This window comes from Ailuropoda melanoleuca, chromosome 14, assembly GCF_002007445.2.
Source record: "Ailuropoda melanoleuca isolate Jingjing chromosome 14, ASM200744v2, whole genome shotgun sequence".
NCBI lineage: Eukaryota > Metazoa > Chordata > Mammalia > Carnivora > Ursidae > Ailuropoda > Ailuropoda melanoleuca.
In genome coordinates this window covers 71,872,033-71,894,083 of record NC_048231.1, presented here as the reverse complement: position 1 = coordinate 71,894,083, position 22,051 = coordinate 71,872,033, and the positions used below count along the sequence as shown (strand labels likewise).

The window sequence follows — 22,051 nt, the reverse complement described above, 5'->3', positions numbered from 1 at the left end:
CCTGCTTCTTCCTCTCCCACTCCCCCTGCTTGTGTTCCCTCTCTCGCTGGCTGTCTCTATCTCTGTCAAATAAATAAATAAAATCTTAAAAAAAAAAAATAACCTTTTGAGCTTCTTTAGCATTTTTCTGTTTCCTAGGGACTTTTTCTTCCCTAAAAAGGTAGCTTTTTTTGTTTGTTTGCTCATTTATATATTTAAACAAAATCCTCAGTGTCTAGCGAGGGTCCCTGGATGAAGCTTCCTAATATGGAAAGAGGAAGAATTGATGTTTTCTTGGGAGGAAGGAGTGTTTTCTTATGGATGAGTTTATCACACCTCCAACTTCCCCAAAACAAGCTTGATTTTCAACTGCTAACCTATATAATTATTAGTAGCACATCTTTTACTTTCAGTAGTTGCCTGGTGTGGGCCATAAATTATATGGTCATTGTTATGCTTAGCACTTGCGTGCAGTATAGTTACATTTGCTGATGAAATGTGTTTGTTAAAAAAATGAAGTGCACAGGGGTGCCTGGGTGGCTCAGTTGGATGAGTGTCCAGCTCTTGATTTCGGCTCAGGTCATGATCTCAGGATTGAGAGATGGAGTCCCATGTTAGGCTCTGTGCTAACTCAGATTCTGCTGGGGATTCTCTCCCTCTGCCCCCTCCCTCAGTCACACTATTACTCTCTCTCTCTCAAATAAATAAATAAAATTTTTATTTAAAAAAATGGAGTGTACAAATGTGAAGAAACATTTCAGAAAGGCCAACTTTAGTCCAAACGTTGGAGTAAACCAATAATCTATGCTCAATACCCAGAAACTATCGTTGGCTTGGGACAATTGTGCCCTCTGTACCCAGCATTTTCTTTCTAGTTCCTGACTTGTCTACTCCCCCTCTAATTTTGCTATTTGTCACTACAGCCTACTAAAATATAGTGAAAAATTCTCAGGTTTAACACCAAACTCAAACAGCGTTAAGAGACTTTTTCAAATTCCAAGTTCTAGTAAATAATAGAAAAAGGATTTGGACCCAAAACTTGACCACAGGTTTAATGGTTGATCTACCACCTTCTGAGTGCTTAGTTTCAGGTGAGTTTTCCCAGGCTGTGTCCCACTAAAATGCTGGCTTCTGGATTTGAACCCCTCACATCTCTCATCTCCATTGTCTCAACCTGGTCAACAGAGGCTCATTAACTGCCCTGCTTTGTCAGAGCTTTGGATCTCCTAAGTGTGTGTGTGCAGTTGTTTCCCTATCACCCAGCAGGAATCAGGATGCAGGAAGGGACTGTTTGAATCTGTTCTCCAAGGCCTGGCTCACACCTCTTCCTTGCCATTTAGCCCAACAGAAAGCTCCTGCCCCACTAAACTCAGAGCACTCTCAGTCTATAGCTCTAATTTGTCAACGAAACATAAGGGCCTAGTGACATCTCTTACCTTTTGTCATTTATCTTGTGTTTATGTGAGTCCCCGACTGCACTGTAGGCACCTCAAGAGCAGAGACAAGGTCATCCTGTAGTACTTATCAAAGGACTGGACACACAGAAGTTGTCCGGTGGATTTTGGCTGGGGACAACTGTACACCATGAGAATGAAACCCTCAAGTTGCACACTTTAGTAAACTCGTAGAAGCTTTGAGGAAATGGAAAGGACACCTTGAGTCAGCTTCTTACCCACTGGGTAAGTGTGTAAGGCAGACATTCTACATCATGGAGCTCGTTGGCTATCAGAAGTGGAAAGGGTTTTACAGACTGTCTAACTCAAATGCTTTTTTTTACGGATGAAAACCAGGCTGATAGCTTGTTCAATGACACACCATAAGTTGTTGGCATGGCTGAATCCTGAAATGCACACTGATGCCTCCTCTTCTGCCACCCCCCCTGTAAGCCATGCCCAACCTTCAGCAAAGAGACTTTGAGGCAGAATATCAATTTCCTAGTCAGGGAGTTTTTGATTTGGCCTTGAAATAGAGGCTCATGCTCCCTCAATATCATTTCTTGGCTTTTTTTCTTGTAATTTTAGGATTTTTTCCCCCAAGTCATCTCCAGACCCGTAATCTCCCAAACTGCTTGTCCACAATCACTCCAGCTCTCCACAGGAGGGAATCATCTGTGCAGTGGCTGCCAAAAATCAAGAATATTCTTCACAACAGGCCTCTGCTGGGATAGATCTCCAGACCACGCTCTTGCTGCTCTTCATCTTCTCCTTTGGATTCCTTTTACATCTTTCTCTCCACACACCAGTGTCATTCAGCATCACATTTGTGTGTGCTTAGCTCCTTCCTCCCTGCTCCTGAGAACATCTCCCTCTCCCTCCTTCCCTCTCTCCCATAAGCAGACACTTGCACTCAGAGGCACTGTACTCTCTCTGGTTCCAGGCTTTTCACAGAAAATTCTTCCTCCCCAACCCTCAGCCTTCAGTCCCTGACCTCTGTCCCTGCCCAGGAGTTCCTTGGCTGTTTCTCCTAAGACGCAAGGCCCTTCATTACTGACTAAGAAGCTCCTCTCCAGGGAATCTATTTTAAACAAATCAAACTGAAAATAATGCCTGACTTTTTTTTTTTGGCTTAGTTGCTTTATGTAACATTGGTAAATAATTTTTTATTTATAATTTAGAAGGATTTCTTAGTGTATGTGGTCAATTTTTATAAAAACTATTTGGACTATTGATCTAGTGGTCCAAATCGCAAACCTGTATTACAATCCAGTACTCAAGGTGGAATCAGACTAAATTTTGACTCACAAAGCCCCAGGAATATGGTTTATGTACCACTTCTATATTCTATAAAAGATGCTACTACAACACAAAAACTCTTACATAAGCTAACACTCCAGACATGGTCAGGTATGAAATTTAAAAGTTAAAAAGAAATTAAAAGTAAAATGGCAACTTATTGAAGAGGAAGAGAAAGGAGGTAAAGAGAGAGAGAATTTTTGCCAATTAGAGAAAAGAGAAACATAAATTCTTTTTTGCAAGGTGCCCAGCCTGTCTGCACATAGCCCTCAGTGTCCTCCCTCAACACTCTGAGGTCTCCAGGCATGCATGTGATTCCCACCCTCTATCCCTTATTAGCTATGACCAACCTCAGGCCTAGCTTTGCCTTCTGCTTACTCAAGGCATATTGTTTTAATTCCTTCTCTCTTTTCCCAAAGTGACTTTCTCAATTTTACCTTTCGTTATTCCCCCAGTTCAAAGCTATACGTTTTCTGAACAACTGAGTGAAAAGCCCTGTCTTCTCTCTTCCACTATCTGGCAAGGTCCTAAATTTTCCCTCCTGCCAGACCTCAGGAGTTTCTTAGCAGTAGTGGCCAACTTGCTGGGGGCATGATAACCAGTACGAGCAGCCTGTTTCAAATAACGCCCTGCCCCTTTGTCCATTCCATCACCTGGGGAGGACAAAGTGTCTGCTCCTTATTCCATGGACCATCTATGGGCATGTCCTTTGCACTGTCTTCTTTTAGAATACCACAGAAACCCTGCCCTCAGGCAGCTTTCAAGTCTAGCAGAGAAGTCGCCGAGGTAGGGAAGGAAATGAAGCATACAAAGGCAAGAAGCGCCCTCTAGGGCGCATAATGGTATAGGCAGTCGGTGGCAGAGCATGGCTAGAAGGAAATGGTTCACATGGGGAAATGCCAGGAAAGGCTGAATGGAGATGGGGCTTCAGGACTATTGGCTGTCTTAACAGGCGACATGCTAACTTGCCTAGAAAGTGAGGGGGAGCCTGATGCCGTGGCCCCCGCTGCAGCCTTCCCCTTTTTGCACCACCTGGCAGTCTTAAGAAAGCCCTGAAGCTCTAGCAGCCAAGTGCAGTGGGAAGGAGGTTTGGGGGTTAATGAGTTTTGTTAGCATGTTACTTTAATTGCTGTCGTTATTTCTGAGCATACGCCTAGAGGCTTGCAGTGAATGCATTTTATTATTAATATTAAGCATTTTGTACAGTACTTTCTGTTTGCAAAGTGCTTTACAATCATTAATTAGTTATCCCTCCTGACACCCTTTCGAGGTGATCCAGGGCTCATTCATGTCCCCGTTCAGTTAAAAACAGCGGCCCCAGCATGTTGAGGTTAAATGACTTGGCCAAGGTCACCAAGCCCATCAGGGAAAGGGTAGGATTAGAATTCCCCTGTCTCCCTTCAGGCCGGGGCTGATGCTGCTGGACCCAGCAGTTTCCCTGGACAGAGCTCATAAATGTTACAATAAATAAATAAATGGACCAGGAGGCAGAAAAAAATGGTTCCAAGGCCTCATGACTAAGGCCTGGGGACACCTCTGTCACAGTGGCACGGAACTGGAAATTGCTGAGAGAGGAGCAAAACTGAGCTCAGTCATAACATAACCTTCGCATTCTTACAGCCAGTTTTAACGGGTCCTCCTGGAGATCCTCGCTGTCCTTGTTGCTGGCTCCTCTGAGTTTCCTTTGCACATTCCTTTTTAACTCGAAAGGCATTTACTGCCCAAAAGGGCTCCACGATGTATAATAAGTGGTGATGCCTGGAAGAGCACCGTGTCAATTTAATTTGAACCAGTTTGACAAGTCTGATACACTTTCAGGACAGCAGCCCACCGCGCAACAACACAAGACTTCTCTTGTTAGGTCCTTACCCTCGCTATTTCTCCTGCAGGTAATTACCTCAGATCAAGAGACCGATTGTAAACGCCACGTTTTGCTGACAACACAAAGCTGGGGAGAAGCAGGAACTCCAGTTTGAGAGGCAAGGAAAATGCAACACGATGTGCTGCCCTCTCTAAGCCACTATGCGGCAAATGAAATTCAGTCTTGACAAACGCACATTAATGCCATTGGCCAGGGAGAGGGGCGGACACAAAAGTGCTGACCTACAGAAGTAACGTTTTCTAAAGGTGTCCCTGGACCATCCTGTTGGAAAAACCACAGAGGGGATCATTAAGAGCCAAGAGCCTCTGGGAGTTGTCTTTTTATTTTAAAATAACACATCAGCATGGGAAAGAGGGTTTTTCCCCCCACTTCTTTCCCCACACCTGCCCACGCCTACTCTCTGGTACTTCTGCCAATTGGAGTAGCTCTTAAAGACATTTTCCAGGGATTAGTGATCAAAGCCGACATCCTGTAAGGAAATCGAGATCTTCTAAAAACAGGAGTACCCGATTTAAATCTCCTTATGGCAGATGTTTTTTTAAAGGAAAACCTGTTTTGCCTCAATGCAGGCAGGACAAGCCCAGCCTTGATTTATGCTCATTACTCTCAAAATCTTCCTTTCGGATGTGAGGAGGGGATCATGACTGTTCAGTTCGTAGCACTTTTCTCACTTTCATTTTGATGGTATTTCCAGAAAAATGTCATAGAACCAGATGGGCCACCTTCCCCCGCAACTCCCAAAGTTAGCTTTACCTTCAAGGAGAAGAAAACACCATCAATGGTTTAGCACATATTTCACAAGATTTCCTTCTTAGGTTTGTTTCCTTGTTTTAAGCACTCTCTATTTTCTGAAGTGGGCATATCCTAAGGGCCTTTTGCCTTGCTGGGCATGTTGGGTGCATTGGGGCTGGCTACAGTGAGGAGACACTCGAAGAAAAGATACTAGGCCATGTCCTCAGAGGACTTATCATCTAGGTGAGTAAAGAATATGGATTTGAAAATAACAGTTCTGCTCGGTTCTACTCGAGATGGGTCAGGTTGCTGGTAGACAATCCATGTGCAGAGATTTGTGGATCAGGCATGAGAATAATCTACTGGGAACTCATGGAGGAGAAGTCTTGGGCAAACCTTGAGAAATTAATATAGCTACCACATACACACACACGATCTTTTGTTCGAATCTAAAAAGCCTCCTTTGACCTAGAATTGTTGACCTGTGTTCTTTGAATTCTACTTGATAGCTCTCAAGATTCTAGAAGCTGGACAGGAATTTGATTTGGAGTTTACTTGGTTCACAGCGAAGGCACCTCAGGCCTGACTCTATTTGTGTTTTCTTTGGGACAGGACCTCATTCCTGGACAGAAAGAACTAGTTTCTCTTCAGTGCAGCTTTGTTTCTCTGGTGAGGTCCTAAACTCCTGAGCTGACCTCCCAAGGTTCCTTCACTTACCCTCATAAAGCTCTCACGGGGCCCTGCAGCTCCCAAAAGGAGGGAAGTTGTTATTCCTCCTGGAGACTGCTCATCGTCACAGCCCCTGGCAGGTGGCCCCCTTTCCTAGTGGCTTTTTTCATTCCCCTGACACCCTGTCCAGCAGGGATCATGCATCAGGTCCTTTCAGAGTGTCAATGCCTCATTGTACAAATTCTTTTTGAGTGCCTGCTAGGTGCCCAAGTGTCATTTGTTTAAGCAGTCCTTAGTAATAATATGGAAATCATAGCTAGTATTAATTAAGCACCTACTGTTATTGTGTGTAATAGAGGAGCTGTGCTAAATGCATTACAGCATTACTTCATACAATCCCCATAACAGCCCTACGAAATACATATATCTATTGTCCCATGTTTAATGTGAACAACCTCAGACTTAGAGACGTTGCTAAGAATTTCAAGATTATACAGATAGTAGAGGACTATAACAAGGCTTGCAAGCAACTCTGGCCAGTTCAGAACTTTCTGCTCTTAGTCTCTGCCTTCCTCTATGAACACAAAGGAGATGATAGTATGGAATGTATGCAGAATTGTTGTTCTTCCATCAAAACTGTTTTAAACCTAGGTGAAAGTTTAGGGCTAAGAAAAAAGGTATGTGAACAACCAAAAGAGATATTAAAATATCCACGCACTGAGGCACTTACCTCTGATTCACAGGAGAATCATTCAACTCTTCATTCAGTGACTGGTGATTCTTCTCTTACAAATAATCATCATCTTCTGTTCCTTCACTTATCAAAGGGCAAAGGCCAGTCATGTCCCCTTTAATCTATAAGGAAAATGAAGTTGGTGGATAGTATAATTCTATTCCCAAGGAAATAAGCCTCATAAGTGGAGGGGTCAGGATATCAATCTCTTTGTCTGAGTCCTAATCATGATTTTTGAGAGTGTTTTTGGAACACAGTCTCTAAAATAAAACTCAAATGTTCAATTAATCTTCAGCACTGTAAAGGGGTCATTGTACAAAGGGAATCATAACTTATGGCTTGCTAGAATTGCAAAAACACTCCTCTAATCCAAACCCTCACTGAATGGTTGAGCTCTATGTCTTCATGGAATGTGAGAAACATGGTGCTTGAAGGATCCTGGACTTTTAAGCACAGTTGTATCAACCTAGGCTACAACTGGTCATGGCTAGCCATGGCTAGCCCATGGGTTAACTATAATTAACCCAAAGTATAAAAATATATAATCTCCAAGAAGGTTTTCATGCCTTCACAGGCTGTGCCACAACTGGCATGGAATTTTAAGTTAAGAGGCTGGTTTTAAGTTTCTTTATCTGATCAGTATCAACATAGTACTTTTACAAATATTCATAAACATCTCAATAATCATGTCTCGACAGGCATAAAATAAAATATTCTTACAATAATACAGGTAGGAAAAGCTCTATGAAGTTTTGCAAAGTCCGAATTAGTGGCTCTGTTAAACGGACATGAAGCCCTATTAAAAAATACTTTGCAGGTGTGCAAACCCCCAGCTGTTTCCAGAAGAGTCCCTGCATGTTTGTTCCAGTGAATAAATAGCAAACATGTGTAGGTGAACCTCTGGAATTGGCTAAATGGCCCTCCATCTCTATTTTCAAACATGTTTGCTCTGTAACTCTGCCTCAAACCCACCTTCTTTGAGGATTAATTCCTTCAGTATAAATGTTCTGTGTCTTTGTCTGAGGGCTTCAAAAATTATATCATAAGGAATTTCCATTCTATAAGGTCCATATTGAGGACAAGTTTATGACAAAACTCATAAAATTTAGTCTCAGCGCAGGATTCTCTTGAACTTACCTCATCCTCTGGATATGAGGGATTTAAAACATCCCCACAGGACATTTGTATATCGGGTACAACTTTAAAATCTCCATATCTAATATAATTTATCACAACATGGTTTACTGAACATCTGCTTAACACAGTTCTGGTTACTGAGAAATAGAAGAGAAAGTACAGAAACTTCTCTGGATAAATGTAAGCTTAGCTGAGAAGAAAGGATTTATACACATGAAATAACAAATAAACAGATAAAGGAGACTATGAAGTTCAAAAACATGATGAAATGTATTGTAGCCAGAGTATATGCCAGAGAATCAGAGGAGAGGTCAATATTGAAATTAGTATCACCCTAAGATACTGAGTGACTGAACTCCTGTCTGGACTTCTGATGTGGAGGGGAGTGATCATCAAGAGATGGATGAAGAGTTTTCCACCAAAGGGAGAGGCAAGATCATGGCTAGCGTTTGTGAAACAAACTGATGTGAGAGTCACATGTTACAGATGAGGTTGGAAAAGAAGTTCGGTGCAATAGAGAAATGGCTGCCCCCATGCATGCCAATATGGACTTACAGAATGTTCCTCCCACATTCACAGAAGAAACGACGGGCCCCAATTGCAAGTTAGAGGGACTGGCCAGAGGTCCCTGCAGATTCTCATTGAAATATTTCTCATCAAGAGGACATTTAAGAGGATAGAAAGGGGTGCAAATGGCCAACAGGAGGACTTACTGAAATGAAAGCAGCAAAATAATTTCCCAGATTGCCACTGACTATTAAAATAGGCCATGAGGGTCCATGGTTATTACTTTAACAATTAGTTAATTTTAGCAGCAGGGAGGCCATTAGCTGACCAGCTCACTCCTCTGCCCAGCATATCCTAGCCAATGAGCTGTGATTGGGGCAATAAAAATGAGATTGTGCCTAGGCAATAAAATATTTAGACTTTTAATATATTGGTGGAAATGGACTACATTTTAAAGTGACAGAGCATCATATTTTCCTTCTCTTTATTTATTTTTCCAAGGCCAATGTGCCTAATCATTGCCTCAGCAATCTGAGAGAAGGTATAATAAAAGCAAGGGAAAGACTGTGAGAAGAAACAAAAATTAATGAAATTTAAAAGGAAGGACACAAATATGTTCTGTGTGCAATGGCGAGTAGAAATACTTCGATTTTATTTCTAAAGAGGAAAATGGTACATGTGTAAAATTGCAGTATGAAAATCAGATTGGCATCATTTATAAAGACTGTGAGAATCAATGATGTACACATAACTTCATCTGTGAGTAGTGTCTATGGCTAATGTCTTTATCCATAAATGTCACCCAAATGTAAGTAAATTGCCAATTTTAAATTAATTTGCAGAACGCATACAAATAACTTAAACATTCTATATGCAAGTTAATGTAAATATTGCAAAACCCCTGAAAACAGAAATGAGTATGCATAACTTTCTGCACCAGTAGAGCCAACATTCATACTGCCGTTTTCTTTCAATTGAGGTTTGTTTTTCTGCATCAAATGGTAAGTGTAATGTAAACTTGAGATTTATCCTGAGGTGAGTATCCTGAGCTTTATCCTCCTTAAAATCCTCCCCGCTGTTATTACGTATATACGTAATAACAGCCATCCGGTCAGAAGTGGTCTCTCTTCACCCATGGTCTACAGTTGAGCATCGTTTCTCTTATTGGCAATGTGACTTCCCATTTTCTCTCCTTACCCAATACCACCCACACATTAAAACGTATTTTGTCCATCCTGAGAAATTGAGCTTCCTACAAATAAATGCACCCATTTCTCACAACATATTAAAACTAGCAGTATTCCAAATAGACGTGGTTATGTCTGAAGCAATCAGAAAAGGCTACAATTGAAGCTGACACCTGAGCAGTGCTTTAAAGGCAGTTCTTGTTTGGAGCAGAAAGAAGAGAGAGCCAAGCCCTATGGCTAAAAGAGAAGATCCAGATGAGGGAAGGTTTAAGGAACACATTTGCTATTTTTTCAAGGGCAAGGGGTCCGTGGCAGGAGGGGGACTTCAATGGAAAGCAGTAGCAGAGCAGCCGCACCTTACCAAGACTCCTTGGTCCTCCGAGCTGGCTAGTTAACGCAAAGCACAGCCCTTTCCAGGCCAGGTTACACACGCCCGGACCAGGGGTTCTCTTTGCATCAGACTCTCAGATGGGTAGCCTTTGCATTGCTTTCATGGCATTACATCATCGTTGAGTTCTTGGCACATCAGTTAGCTTCAAATTTACTAGTATTCATTATTTGTTTTAAAAAAAAGAGAGAAAAAGGAAAGAAAGAAAGAGGATAATTTACATTTCCTGATTCAAAGCCAAGGCCTATTCATCATCGCCTGCACATCGCTTATAAAGATGATAAATGAATGTATAGTAACTGAACCCTAAAACAAAATAATGTGTTTTTCTTAAAGCTTCGCAGGGCTGCATTTCCGTTGTAATTAGTTGACTTTTTTTAATCAAATTCTGTTAAGCGGCAGTCAAAATGAAAGCTGATTTTCAGACTGCTAAAAGCAGCCCAAAAAAAGAAAAGAGGAGAGAAAACAAGGATATTTTTCACATTTAATGCTACAAAAATATCAAGGTAATTGCATAACTTTCAGAAACAGCAAGAATATAATCATGTCTTGCTGAGTGTATGATATTCAAATATAGGATGCTAGAAGAGAATTTACCATTTGATAAAGCACTAGTTAAATTACTGTTCCAACTTGGGCAATTCGTATAGAAAAGGACATTAAGTTTCTATGGTTCTACATTGCCCATAAGGTAAATTTCAGATCCCCAAATATTACCATTTAACTTGTGTAATTCAACCTAAACTTAGTGCCTGTTCTCTCAAAAGCATTTACTCATTCCATCTTGTGATTCCGTGTTTCTAAGCCTAATATTATTATGTCTTTCTTCAGTGGCACCACTCTACCCTCCAACCACTTAGTTCCTATAATTCTAGTTTGTATCCCTTCTCTGGGAGGCCTTCCTGATGTTTGCATTTCACAGTGTTAGCTCACCATGTAGCTGCTCACATCTCATGCAACACACTTGTGAAGTTGTCTGTATTTTGTTCTTCAATTTTGAATGGTTATTAGCTTCTCAGATGTGTTTCTGTGTGCATGTCTCCCTGCCTAAATTTCCTAATTCTTGGGGGTGGGGGGACACTTTTTTAATAGAAGTTTCTATAGTTCATGGACTGACCACATTGTGGGGAAAAAAGATGAGTCCTCATCAGACTACAGCAGATATACTAGGCAATGTGACCTCTCATCTGTTGAATCTCAGCCTGGGTAGACCTGAGATTCTAGGTCAGCCTCATTGCTTTCCTCTTACCAAGAAAACAAGTAGAAGGGAGGAATGTATATCCACTATCATACTTGGTATGTATTGGATCTCTTTTTTCTACACAGGACCTGCACTCGGAATACATTTGAAGTATCTGAAAATCATCTTGGAATAACCTTGTCCTTTTGTTTTACCTTTTTTCGTGTTCCACAGCCCCCGTTTCCCAAACACATATTCATCCACACAAAATGCCCCAGGGCCATTATGGTCTTAACCTTCCTCTTCATTTACTATTGGGACCTGTTCTCAGATCGTGCCTTCTTTCTCCAGGGTAAACATTTGTTAATGGCCTAAACTCTAGTCCCTAAAGGGTGACACCTTCTAGGGGTGAATCAGGTGTTCACTCTTCATGGGCTTGCTGCTGTGATCATGCATAAGGGCTAGTATTCAGTGAGCACAAACCATGTGCCAGGAAATCCATTATGTGATTTAAAATGTTTAATCTCATTTAAGTTTCCAAATTTGCATGTAACATTGCACCCTTACTGATAGCCTTGAGGGAAGAGGTGTCCATCTTTCTATATAAATCTAATTTTTCATTTCAACTCCAGATCTGACACCTCTGCAAAGATTTCTAATCTTAGAGCCTCTCTCTCTCTCTTCTCCTTTCTTTCTTGATGTTTATGTTTGTTCTTTATAAGGTATCTTATTTTTTTCCCAGAATTAATTAGCTGTGAGTCTTCTTGTTGACTTTGCCTGTTTTCCAGAAAGTCCTTGCAGTCTATACACACAGATCATCCTGCACTTTAAGATGTTTTTCTTCTATTTTATTTGCACTCATATATTTCACTTGACATCCCTTTGATGCTCTTCCTTGGGAAAATCAGTTATCTGTGTATCCATGCCCCTTTCTCTCATTTGGAGGTAGGGAATTTGAGATGCACGTGATTCCCCACCAGTCTACAAACTTCTAGATTTTGTGTGTTTTTAGAGCAGCAGCAGATACGGGATACCTAGGTGGTCAAGAACTCTCTTCACAGTAAGGATACAGGTGTTCTCCTAACCCAATCATTCACAATTTTGAGCTGAATCAGCATCACCTGTATGGGTAGTTAAAACCCTGACTGCTTGACCGACTCCCTGAGTTTCTGATTCAAATAGGTTGAGATTGGGCTTGAGAAGTTACATCTCTAACAAGTTCTTGGATGGTGCAGATACTGTTCATCCAGGGATTACACTTTGAAAATCACTATCCTAAATTAAAGTGATCTCCATTATGACAAGGATGTTGAAAAGTGGCATTTGTTTTCTGAAATTATAAACAAATGTATCTATCCACACCATACAGTAGGTGTTTGTTTTTTCTTTGTTTTTAAATTGGTTTCCAGGATGGCTAGTCAATGCTCTTTTAACCAAAAGTCAGAATAAGCTTTGGGGCGCCTGGGTGGCTCAGTTGTTAAGCGTCTGCCTTCAGCTCAGGGTGTGATCCCAGAGTCTGGGGATCAGGCCCCACATCAGGCTCCTCCGCTAGGAGCCTGCTTCTTCCTCTCCCACTCCCCCTGCTTGTGTTCCCTCTCTCGCTGGCTGTCTCTCTCTCTGTCAAATAAATAAATAAAATCTTAAAAAAAAAGTCAGAATAAGCTTTATAATATAAGTTTTAATATTTTTTTTCAACAGTTAAAACCTTTCAATAACTCGCAATAACTGACAGGATAAATATGAAAATCCCTTAGCATGGACTCAAAGCTTTCACATTCTGTTATGGGCCCACCTGTCCAGACTCCTCTCCCACCACCCTCATACAATGTTGTAGATGGAGTTGTGTCCGCCTGAAATTTCACACACTGATGCCCTAAGTCCTGGTATGTCTGTGAATGGAGATGGAACCTCTAAGGAATTCAGACTAAATGAGATCATGAACATGAGACTCATTGGACATGAGTCCAATGGAATTAGTGTCCTTAGAAGAAGAGACACCAGAGAGCTTGCTCTCTCTGGCTTGCTTGCTTTCACACACTCTCTTTCTCTTTTTTCTCTCTCTCTCTTTCTCTCCCTCCCTCTTTCTCTTTCTCTCTCTCCTCTCTCCATATCCACCCACTGTGAGAACAAAGTGAGAAGGCAGCCATCTACAAGCCAGAGAAGAGAATCCTCACCAGAAACTGAATTTGTCAGCATCTTGATCTTGACCTTTATAGCCTCCAGAACTGTGAGAAAATATATTTCTGTTGTGAAAACCACCTAGTCCGTAGTACTTTGTTATAGCAGCCCAAGCATACAATGACACCCAGTGTCCTCATATCACTCAGGGTTCCCAGAGAAACAGAACCATTGGGATATCTCTATATACAGATGGTCCCTGACTTATGATGGTTCAACTTACAATTTGTTGACTTTACAATGGTGCAAAATCAATATGCGTTCAATAGAAATCAAACTTCAAATTTTAAATTTTAATTTTAAATTTGATCCTCTCACATGATGCTGGGCAGCAACAGTGAGCCATGGCTCCTGGTCTGCCACGTGATCACAAGGCTAAACAACCAATACACTTATAACCACATACAAGGTACATTCCGCCATACAAACATTCTGTTTTTCACATTCAATGCAGTATTCAATAAACTACATGAGATATTGAACTCTTTATTATAAAACAGGGTTTGTGTTAGATGATTTTGCCCAAACTGTAGGCTAATATAAGTGTTAAGGTGGGCAAGACTCAGCTATGATGTTTGGTACATGTTAGATGTTTTAAATACATTTCTGGCTTATGATATTTTCAATTTATAATGGGTTTATTGGGATATAACCCCTCTGTTAAGTTGATAAAGATCTGTATAAAGAGATTTATTATAAGGAAAGGGCTCATGAGGTTGTAGACCTTGAAGATCTGTAGTCAGCAAGCTGGAGACCCAGGACAGCTAATGATATAGTTCCAGTGCAAATCCATGTCCAAGGCTGAAGGCAGGAAAAGGCTGCTTGCCCAGCTTGAAGACAGTCAGGGAAGAATGAAAATTCTCCTTTACTCAGCCTTTTGGTTCCGTTCAGAACTTCAGTGGATTAGATGAGGCCGCCCATGCTGGGGAGGGCAATCTTTATTGAGTCTACTGATTCAAGTGTTCATCTCATCCAAAAACGACCTCACAGAAATATCCAGAACAATGTTAACTAAATATCTGGGCACCATACAGCCCAATTAAGTTACCACATACTACTAACCATCACAGTCCTCTTTGGGAGCTATTGCACTAGTTACAAAAACACCATGGACGAGGTGCCATTCTGAGTCAGCAGGGTGTCTCTTGTCTTGTCATTCTGCTACATGCTGTTTGTTCCTTCTGCCCTGAATGGCTTCCCTCCGCATCCTGCCACCATTTGTGTTCACCTAGAATTCTCCTTCCCATTCTTTAAATCTTAATTCAAGGGCTCATTCCTTTGAAGCCTGTCTTGTTTTCCTCAAGTAGAATTAATGTTTTCTTCTGTTGCCTTTTTAAGCAACTGATGAGAAAACTCATTTCATGTTATATTATAATTTTGTATGTATAAATATAAAAAGACCTATATTTCTCACTGAACTATGAGGTCTTCCACCTCAAACCGTGTGTCCTTTTTAAAAAAAATTTTTTTTTTTGCATTTACTATGGACCATTATGTCAAAATTACTTCAATAAATCTCAGATGATTGAAGTAACACATATATGAAAAAGAGCAGGGTTAGAAATCAAATGACAAGATATGATGCTGTGACAGTACCATCTCAGGAATTAATTAGGGGCATATTTCCAGGACTCCTGATGGCAGAGCATAAGGTAGCTTCCTTCTCCATGCAAGCATGAGCACTCTCTTCAGTCTCTGCAGCATTATCCCATCTTCCTCTGTTACCATTCCTTCTATTTTGTCGGGTAATCGTAGGCTACCCTCAGAGAGCTCTGTGGGAACTCTTAACTATCTCAGCACCAGACACCTGAAGAGTATAATTTTCCTAAATATCTCCATATAGAAGGAGATAGGATGCAATGGAGAGCCAGGCTGAGTACTCTAAGTACCTAAAATGTCATTACTCAGGCCAGATCAGGCACAAAGCACCCTGGAACCACACAGGAAAGCCTGGTGGATGAAGGGGAATAATCCAAGATCAGAGAAGACAAAACTTGGGGAGTAGAGATAAAGGGAGCCTTTCTATCCAAGGCATAATGCTTCTATAGCCTGCCTGACAGTCAAGAACACTGATCTGGGCACCATGGCATCTGAGTACTTTCCCTCACAGTGCTGGAGAAGTTCCTGAAGTCCTAATCTGCAAAAACTCTCTCAAAAAGCAAAATATTTGTCTGGAGTTCTAAGACAAAGATAAGCAAGTAGAGTGGGAGTCTGGGTGGGGTCCAAGCAATGCCTTTGGCAGAACTTGGTAAGTAGAGGATACGGGTCTCCAGCCAATAGATGGAAAGTATTGAGAAGAAATACAGGCTGTCCATGCGGAACTCTCAGTGTCTTCTATCTCTTTGTTCCGCTGACATGATACTGTGGGTCACAGAAATGTCCAGACCTAATATTTGGGTGCCTTAATTACATAAGAGCAGGCAGAAGGATGTGGCCTGCTAGATTTGAATGTGGTCTCTCAGGTTTCCACTGCTCCCAAACAACTAAATCTGGGTCTTGAAAGCAAATACCAGTTTACTTCAATGTTTAAGGAAACTGAGAACTTGCCTTTCTTCTGTGACTGGATAATTTACAACCAGTTCTCCTATGGCACTTTTGTGGTAATTATATGCAAATTAGCCTACCTGGCCACAATAAGCATCCCCATCCTGACTGGTGGCAACACCATACTTTAGGTACCAAAGGGCTGCAGGAGAAGATGTAAATTACCCTCTTCTTGCTCTCAATGCAGATATGTGTATTGTGGAGAATAGACGAAGAAATTCTCAATGGAAGCTCCAAGGAGAATTGAATCCACAACTAAATTCCTGTGCTCATATTCACACACAACACAGACACATGCACACAACACAAACTCACCCTAGAAGTCCTGAGAACTGAAGCACTTGGATATGTTGGCCAGTTCATCCTAAAGATTTTTGCCGGGACAGTCCATTCTAAGTACGGATAGACTGGTGATGGGTATTAAGGAGGGCACGTATTGAATGGTGCACTGGGTGTTATATGCTAGTAATGAATCATGGAACTTTACATCAAAAACTGATGATGTACTGTATGGTGACTAACATAATATAATAAAAAAAATTATAAAAAAAAAAAAAGAACACATGGAAAAAAAAAACCAAAGTGATGGGATCTGATGGTGCTGACCCTGTCATCCATTGGGTTTTTCAGGTGATACTTCTAGTGCAGCAGGTAGGGCTGTGGAAAGCCCACATAAACCTAGTGTAACTGGTTTTATGGTTGATATAGCAGATCAGTTCACCACTGGATTTTAATCACCTGATAACAAATGAGCACTGTGACCATCATGTTTATTTGTGAGGTGGGACCTCTGCAGAACCAGAGAATACTATTTCATATGGACTAGACTATATGCAGGCACCTCTATTGTCTCTATCCTGAGGCATGAGTAGCTGGGGTGTGGGAGAAGTTTTGTCCAAGGAAACCAGTGAGGGCAGCATAAGTGCTACCTCTGCATACAATCATTTGGAGTATGCCAGTTTCCCCTGTACCCAACTTCTGCTGGCTTCCATATCTCCAAATTCCACTAATTCGCATTTAATAATAATCTGAGTCCCCATGGTACTTGAGTTCACTGCGAAGTCCAATATTTCATCAGATGTTCATCCCCCAAGTAATTCTGAGAATTCCCAATGAAAGCTTATTACTGTTCCATCATTTGTCACCTCAGGAAACCAGCCGTTACAGAGGACAACACTGTTTTCTCCCATCACTTTCACCAAAACATAACTGAATCTCACAGGTGACCACTGCTGTGCCTTGACGACTTCGCTTGAGACAGGAGTGGAACCTGCTCTACAAGATGGATAAGACCAGGCTCTAAGAGTTTAAATTTTTAAAAATCTTCTATCAAGATAATAGAAGAGATTTACAACAGAGACAATCCCTTGACAGTGGTTACAAAATGTGAAAATTCCTAGAGTGGATGGGCTGTTATCTCCCACACAGTCATCCCCTCAATAGGAATGCTTTTGACATTGTCCTCCTGTCTGAAGTACTGACACTTTCCCAGCACTTCAGAGTCCAGAATATGGGGGCGGGTGGTGAGGGGGTTCTTCACAATCTCAATCTCATAGTCACACCTTGGTTTATATAATAATCTACAAACATAAAGCTTTGTCCACAATGACACATATTTATATCATGATGCTGAAGAGATTGTCGATCTTTGTTATCTACATATAATCAATAGACTTACTGAAATATTCCCAACACTGAAAAATAATACTAAGTAACAGTGGCTACATTTTATTCAGACATTACTAGGCTCCAGGATTGCTATGTAAGAATATTACACATGTTAATGCATTGACTCTTCACAATCTTATGAGATAGGTATTTATTATAATTTTATTATTATGATTATTTAGCTGTTTAGGAAAAATAGATGTAGAGAAGTTAAATACTTTTCCAAGCAAGCAAATAAAGTAACAAACTTCACATGTAAATAGTGAAAGAGGACAAAAAACTGCTGTAATTTTAGAATAGTAGCATCCCTATCGCCTGTCATTCCTGTAGCCTGTCCTGACCCCAGGTCTGCCTCCAGTCATGAGTATATATGTGTTTATAGAGCTGTGATCCAGACCTCACTATATATATATATATATATATATATCATTATCTTCTTAAAATCCAAATATTCAGACACATAGCTGACCCTAAGATTTTTCACATAAAAGATTGTGAGTCTATATCACATTATAGAAATTCAGTTAGCTTCAAAGGCTGTAGTAGAGCTTTCCTGACCAAGACTGATGAGTAACCAGGAGTGTAGCATGTGCACTGAGTCCCTGACAACTTGATGTGAACACACACGCATGTGCGTGTGCACACACACGCACAGAGAGTCTTTGACAAATCCTAAAGTAGTATAAGAGCCCTGGATTAGTGAGATTTGATAGGGAAGGGTAAAGGGAAAATGAAAATAACAAAGAAACAAACAAAAAGAGGCAATGGATGGTGTGAGATGATACAGGGGTAAAGGCTGACCTGATGAAATATTGTCATAGATCAGACCTAATTTAGTCCCTCTAAAAAAAGTATCATTGGCTTCTAAATTCCATAAAGAACAATGGCATCAGATTGGAGCAAGAAGGCACATTTTGACTCAATCAGAATTATGACTTACTGTATGTTCATTCTTACACAGTATTAGCTTTGGATATCCTTATTTCCTATATAGTTCCCATGGCAGACTATGATTCTACAGTGTTAAATAGAATCTAGCACATGTGATCACCATGAACAAGATGTCCTCAGCACTGTTCTCTGTCACTTTAAGGAAACAGATCAGATTAGATCATGACAAATACAACTGAAGACGACTGTAACAGGAAAGACAACATGCAAAGAAAGAAGCATATATACATATATATCCCATTCAAAGAACTCCCTCCGTTCAGTTATAACCCACATAACTTACTTGGAAATTCATGCTATTATTGTCAGGCTGAAATTAAATAATGAATGTAAAAGTTTTCAGAGTATGCTTGCATATCAATTAGCATACATCTAATCTACATCATCATTTTTAATGACTGCATTATATGGATATACCAAACTTACTGAAACAATTCATTATTATTAATCATGTACATTGCTTCTAGGTTTAACTCTCACAGCAATAATGGGATAAAGAAAGTTTTATATTTATCTTTATGTTCTTATCTAATTATTTTCTTTGGGAAAAATATGAAAATAAGATTGATATTCCAAAAAACTTTCTATTTAACTTTATTTAGGTAAAATTATGTAATATAAAATGCACTATTTGTAAGTATATATTGTAAAATGAGTTTTGACAAACGTGTGCAAAATGCAACCACCATGACAATTAAGACACAGAATATTTTTATAACTCGAAAAGTTGTCTTGAACCCCTTGCCAGTTCATCCTCATCCCCTACTTCTGGCCTCAAACAATCACTGATCTGTTTTTTGTTTTGTTTTGCTTTGTTTTTTTGTTTTTTTTAATGTTTTTTTATTATATTATGTGAGTCACCATATAGTACATCCCTGGTTTCTGATGTAAAGTTCGATGATTCGTTAGTTGCGTATAACACCCAGTGCACCATGCAATACGTGCCCTTTACTACCCATCACTGGTCTATCCCATTCCCCCACCCCCCTCCCCTCTGAGGCCCTCAGTTTGTTTCTCATAGTCCATAGTCTCTCATGCTTCATTCCCCCTTCTGATTACCCCCCCCTTTCTTTATCCCTTTCTTCCCCTACCGATCTTCCTAGTTCTTATGATCTGTTTTCTATCACTGAAGTTTATATTTATATTTATATTTATAAATGGACAGTACAGTAATACTGTTTGGTATCTGGCTTCTTTTATTTTGAATAGTATTTTTGAGATTTATCCATGTTGTTATATTTACTATGAGTCTATTCCCTTTACTACAGAGTAGATGTCTGTTGAATAGATATACCACAATTTATTTATCCATTTGCCTCTTAATGAGCTCTTATTAGTAAAGCTGCTGAGAATATTCATATACAAGTCTTTAGATAGGAATGTGCTTTCCTTTTTGGGGGGGAAATACCAATGACTAAAATTGTGGAGTCATATAGCAAATGTATACCTTTGTAAGAATCTGCTTAATTATTTTCCAGAATAGTTATACCATTTGACATTTGTCACCAGCAGTGTGTAAGAGTCCCATTTGCTCCTCATCTCCAATAAAATTTGAAGATTTTTTTTCAATATTAGCCATTCTAATGTGTTGGTAGTGCTATCTCATGGTGTAAACTTTCATTTCCCCGATGACTAAGGATGTTGAGCATCATTTTATATGCTTATTGGCCATTTTATATCTTCTTTTTTGAAGTGTCTTTTCAAATCCTCTGCACACATTCAACTGGGTTATTTATCATCTTGGATTATTTGAATTCTATGTATATTCAGTATATGAGTACCATTCTAATATAAGAAATATGAATCTCCTAGTCAACATCTTGAAGCTACATGTACTTAAATTTGTCTTTACAAAAGCATAATTTGGATAAATAGATAGATGAAATCCATTTTTATTAAATTAAATTTTTCCAGTTTTATGCCTTTTTGTCTTAATAAATCTTTGTTTGCCCTAAGTTAGCAATAATCTCTATGTTTTCTTTAAGAAGTTTCCTCATTTACATTTTAGTTCATAATTCATTCTACATTATAACATTTGTGTATGCCAACCTCTTCCTGCCAGAAAAGCCATAAGTTCCAAATTATAAAATAATTTTAAACCTAGTATGTCTATTCACCCAAACTACAATTCAAATTTAGAGCTATAAAAATATTATTAGGCATAGGAAACTTTGCTACTCACAAGTGCTATATGGAAAATAGTTTGGGATAAAGAATTTAAATAACAGTGAAAACTAATCCAGCTGATATTAAATATACACATACACTCTCATACAAATATATGATATGTATCATATATATAATAGATACATATTTTATATTATATAACAAATGTAATGTGATATATGTCATATAACAGTATTTTTATATTGACAGTCACTCCTTTAAAAATAACTATGGAAAACTTTGGAAAAAGCAGTGTATTACAAAATCTGAAATACAGCTTTGAGTCAGCTCAACTCATGACTGAACTGAGCTAAAGTGCTCTCACTATTACAGCCTGCCAAAGAAAAAAGTCATCCTCTCTGAAAGACGATAACGTTATCCAGAACCTCTCTATTTTTTTTAATTAAAAAAAGTCCATAATTCAATCAAAACTTACCATGTATTTCAAGAAATTAGACCAAGAGGAAAAACAGACAATAGTAACAGATCCACAGTTATTCCAGGTATTACAACTATCAAACAAATTGTGATTCATATGTTCAGAAAAATAGATGACGAGAGGGAGCATTTTACCATAGAACTGGAAACTATAAAAAAGAATCAAATGGCATTCTAGAATTAAACACGACAATATCTGAAATTAAGAGCTCAATAGATGAAGTTAACAGCCACTATATTATAGCTGATGAGAGGATTAATAAAGTGAAAGACAGAATAGTGCAAAATAATTATAGCAAAGAAAGAACTGAATGGAAAGTATTAGAAAGAGAAAGAAATGGGTCACAGTGAGAAGTTGTAACATATGTGTAATTGTAACCCCAAAGAGAAATGAAAGAGAATGAGGAAAAAGAAACACAAAGAAGTCATGCCCAAGACTTTTCCAAAAATTATGAAAATTTGAAGCCACCAATTCAAAGTTCTATAAAACTTTAAGCAAGAAAATTACAAAGAAAATACATCTATGTATTTATGTCATATGTATTATATGTATATGTATTTATGTCATATGTATTAATACATATGTCATAGTGAAACCTGTGAAAACTAAACACCAAAAAATAAAACTCAAAAAGCAACCAGAGAAGAAAAGGCATTACCTTCAAATGAGAAAGAGTGAGTGAACCCTGACTTCACATCAGAAGATACAGAAGCCAGATAATAACATAATATTCTCGAAGTTCCAAAAGGAAAGACCTGTCAACATAAAATTCTAAACCAAAAAAAATGTCCTCCAAAAGTGAAAGCAAAAAAAATGAGATATCTAATGAAACAAAACAGACAATCTGGGGCGCCGGGGTGACTCAGTTGGTTGAACATCTGACTCTTGTTTTCGGCTTAGGTCATGATCTCAGGGTCGTGGAATTGAGCCCTGAGTCAAGCCCTTCATGGCTCTAAGTCTGCTGGAGATTCTTTCTCCT

General features: G+C 39.4%; 1 long non-coding RNA gene across 1 annotated transcript in view; it reads right to left on the bottom strand.

Moving 5' to 3' along the window:
- The window catches only part of LOC117796081, a 45,733-nt gene extending 23,916 nt beyond the window's left edge, over nt 1-21,817 (bottom strand). The window contains exons 1-2 of the long non-coding RNA XR_004620432.1: nt 21,731-21,817; nt 6,725-6,849 (exon numbers count right to left, since the gene is read on the bottom strand). This is a non-coding gene — a long non-coding RNA (uncharacterized LOC117796081). The remainder of the gene's footprint in view (nt 1-6,724; nt 6,850-21,730) is intronic.
- Nucleotides 21,818-22,051: the final 234 nt, after the last annotated feature.